General features: G+C 44.1%; 1 pseudogene; it reads left to right on the top strand.

Moving 5' to 3' along the window:
• Nucleotides 1–240: 240 nt before the first annotated feature.
• LOC107515447 lies at nucleotides 241–619 on the top strand (annotated as a pseudogene).
• The last annotated feature ends 3,398 nt before the right edge of the window (nucleotides 620–4,017 follow it).

Genomic DNA, 4,017 nt, shown 5'->3' with positions numbered 1-4,017 from the left:
TTGAACTAGACCCTAACTTGTTTAAGCACTCCACATTGGCCTGGATCTCTAGAACTGTAACTTAAGTTCTATTTGTAAGTTCTAGAGATCTACAGGAGTAAACAATCCAAATTACCTGTGTGACCTTTTTAATACTAAAACAATAGTAGTTAGCAAACTATTCACTAGGCTTAAAAGCCGGTTATGACGAGGACGGCGGCGGCCCTCCCTAAGGAAAAGTAAGACCACGGAACCGCAGCCATGACTGAGGCGGGGGGAAATCCGAAGGCCTACGCTCTCTCAGATGCCCGCCTCGCCAAGAAGCGACTGGACCTCGTTCAGCTGTAATGAAACTACAAGCAGCTTTGGAAAGAACTAATGAGGCCACAAAGCCCTTAACAGGGGCATCTCTGGGATCATTGTGATGGCTGCACACGCTGAGGCCCTGGAGATTGTTCTGCGCCTCCCGCTGCTGTGTGAAGACAAGAATGTGCCCCACACGTCTCCGCGCTCCAAGCAGGCCCTGGGGCGGGCTTGTGGGGCCTCCGGGCCTGTCTTTGCCTGTTCTGTCACCATCGAAGAAGGTTCACATCTGGAGCAGCAGATCCAGTCCATTCGGCAGATATGGAAAGGCTCTTAAGTCGAAACCAGTGGCCTCTGCCACACTCTCCCACTGACTCCTCCCCCCAGGTTGTGTATCACATTTTCCGTTAGCATGTAGTGTTTCCAGCTACTTTCTACTGTTATAAAATATAGTAGTCCAAAAAAATAAAACTAAAGAATAAAAAATAAAAAAACTAGTTATAACGAGCATTTTGAGAAGCTTTTAAATGATTTCATATTATCGAAGCCTAGAATCAAAGTCTTGTGCAATCCTCCCTGAAATGTCAACGAACCCACACCAACAATTTCTTGTATTTTTATGTTCTACCAAGAAATAAGTCACAAGACTATGAATTTTCTATCAGCAAAAATAAAAATTAAGCCTACTGCTGTTTTGAAAAGTTCTTCCTGAGATCACATTAAATCCACACCAAAATCCTGTGTTTTTTTGCAGATACACTTGTACTAATTATATATTTTATTGGCTGATATAGTATGAGCTTACCATATAACTGCATTTTTTTAACTGTATCTCTTTCTGACAGATGTTTTTAGCAACTTCATTTTCACTGTCTAGAATGCGAATTAAGCACTTGAACTTGTATGACTTGGTTCTCTCTGAATCTGCCCAGAAATTAAGATCGGATACTCAACAACATTTTAACAAGTTGGAGTTTGCAACAGAAGCTTCGAAATATGAGTATTAATGCCACAGCACCGTGCCTCAGTTCTCCTGGACGCTGCAAAGATTTGTTACTTTACCTGCAGCAAGTCCATTTGCTACTAACAAACTAGTACCAATGCTCTGTGCTATGAGCTTTTAGTAAGAAAAATGGACTTCATTAGAGCTATAACAAGTGTAGACAGAAATATGCAAACATTGCTGTCCTTGTCTAAGGGCTAAAAGTGTGACCTCTATTTCTCCTTAAATTTCAAGAGATCTGTTGCAGTTAGTTTCTGCCATTTTGCCTTCCGAGAGCAAAAGGGTATCTTTTGTTTTTATTTTTAGCCTCATGGCAGGGACATGGAAGACACTAACATCCCTGGATAGCCAGCATTCAAAAAAGCATCCGCATGTTGGCCCCCCTCATTTGGAGCCCGCTTCAAAGCTCCAGAGCGTCTTCCAACTTTTGAACACCACACCAAGTTGTGTTAAGTCTCCTTCAGAAAATTTGTTTTCAAAGTTTCGTAGCTTCTCAAATGAAGACATTAGCATATTTTCTTTGCCCAACAGCACTAACTATGGCGACCCTTCAAAGAAGCTTCTAGACGTTGCCGTCACTCACCAGGTAGACAGCACAAGTGGAAGAGGTTGTTCATCCAGGTCTCAGGGAATCTCCAAGGAATTGACTCTAGCTGTTTCCCCGGAAATTGAATTAGCAGAAGCAAAAATGCTTGGGCAATGAAATGATGGTATTAGCATGCTTTCTACTTAGTCATCAGCCTAATGGACATCAGCTAAGACCCTGAAGCATTGTCATCCCAGTCAAGGGATAGAGTGTTATTTCTCTCACCGCAGTAATGAAACTACAAGCAGCTTTGAATCCCTACTAGCTTCTACGATAAACAAACAGAATCACTGGTTTAAAAAGTCATACGTTCCATAAAGATAACAAACGGGGGGGAGGGTATGAGAGATAAACATTTGGGGGACCAGGGAGGGGCTGGCAAACCTGGCTTGAGTCACTGCAATGGAAAAAGCTTTACTCCAGTTTCTACATTCACTCCATTTCATTCAATCCAATTGAAGAGACCAGGTCACCTTCAGGAAAGACCTTGCAACATTGTCACAGGTATATACTCCTTCCAGCCTTCTCTCAAAAAGTCATGTAACCCTAACGAACGCACTGGGAAAGGAGACCGCCCAGACTTTGGGGGATTATAAGACACTGGCTTAGAACTGACACTTATTCCTAATAACCTGAAACATCTCTGCGATGCACTAATCAATCTGGGGGTTATAATGAACAGTAAGCTGACCAGTGGAGTTTTGGCTTAATCTAGGTTACCGGGGGGCCCAGGAGGTCCGAAGCCCTTCCTCACAGTCATTTCTTCATTTCCCGAATGTGCAATTAAAACGATCCTCACGTCGCCTCTCTGGCCCTAAGGTGAGAGCTACTGTGGCAGGAAGGACTAAGCAGAGTCCTAGAAACACCCCCTCTCTGCTGGGATGGTAAATGCAAAGCATACTACATCCTGAGAGGAATTTGCAGAATTTGGTGCCTCCGACAGACTTGAAGGAAGAAGGACCGGTGATACCACTTTTCTCTTCTAACAGATCTGTTTGGCCTGCCGGGAGGTGGATAGATCTCGGAGAATGTCAGCTACTGTAAGCTGAAACAGGTGTTGGCTTCTATGGCAGCTGCTGCTCCACGTGTGAAAACTTTTCTGGAGCAAATCCGAACAACTCACAGCATCTCGTTTTCAGTGCTCGACATAGGTGGCAGATGCTTGGTTTTCTCCACGTCAGCTTCCAAGGGCTACCAGAGGCAATCCACTTTCATTGGCGGAGCCAATAGTACACCTTCAAATTTGGCCAAAGGGTAGAAATATTGATGGTCTTGACATCCCACAAAAATCATGCTGGCCCACTGAAGACATTATGCAGATTGGAATCGATGCCCAAGAAATACTTAGCAAGTGCTTTAGCTGCCCTAGTAAGAAGACAAATGCAAACCAGAGGATGAGAGATGAGTCCTGTGGTCAAAGCAGAGCATGTTGGGATACCCTCTCCAAAAGGAAAACACATCATTGCCCCTTTTACCTCTGGCCACTGGGGAAAAAAAAAAAAAAAGATGATAATGCTTAGCGAGTCTTTTTTTTTCTTTTAAGAGGGGACTATATCACATTAAATGTGCTGTTATGATCTGCCAGGCTTCTGGTTTTGAGTAGAGACCAGAGGCCATGAGGGTGTCTGCAGCAAGCCACTCTGTCGCTTGTATCTAATGACCCAGAAGATCCATCATGCATGACGTTTCTATGGAAACTGACACCGTGGTCTGAAGCCTATGACAAGTTTCAATGGGAGAGTCATAGTGCAGAACCTTAAGGTTTATGAGCAAAACCTTGTCCTCGTCCACAAATAAATATTCTCCTTTTGAGAAATGGCTTCTGGCTTTCTTCTAGGCCTGAAAGGAACCAAATACCTAGCATAGGGTTATGGTCCTGAGCTCCCCGTCATGAACCAGTATTATCCAATACACTGAGTGATAACATCACAGATGCACATTTCCAGGTAGAAATGGCACAGGTAATTGCATGAGCAAACCTCTCAGACTCCCTTGGCATTTGCTCCCATTCGGTCCGCTCTCGTGCGGATTTGCTTGGGACTCACTGACTGAGAAGGGAAAAGGCTCCACCCTTGTTTCAGCTGGATCTGTACAGTATGTGCGCCTGAAATAGATTGCTGCTTACTATAACCCGCTCGGCAGTGTC

Source organism: Rousettus aegyptiacus, unplaced genomic scaffold, assembly GCF_014176215.1.
Source record: "Rousettus aegyptiacus isolate mRouAeg1 unplaced genomic scaffold, mRouAeg1.p scaffold_m13_p_16, whole genome shotgun sequence".
Lineage (NCBI taxonomy): Eukaryota > Metazoa > Chordata > Mammalia > Chiroptera > Pteropodidae > Rousettus > Rousettus aegyptiacus.
The sequence above is the reverse complement of the archived record's forward strand: the minus strand, read 5'-3'. Positions and strand labels throughout refer to the sequence as shown.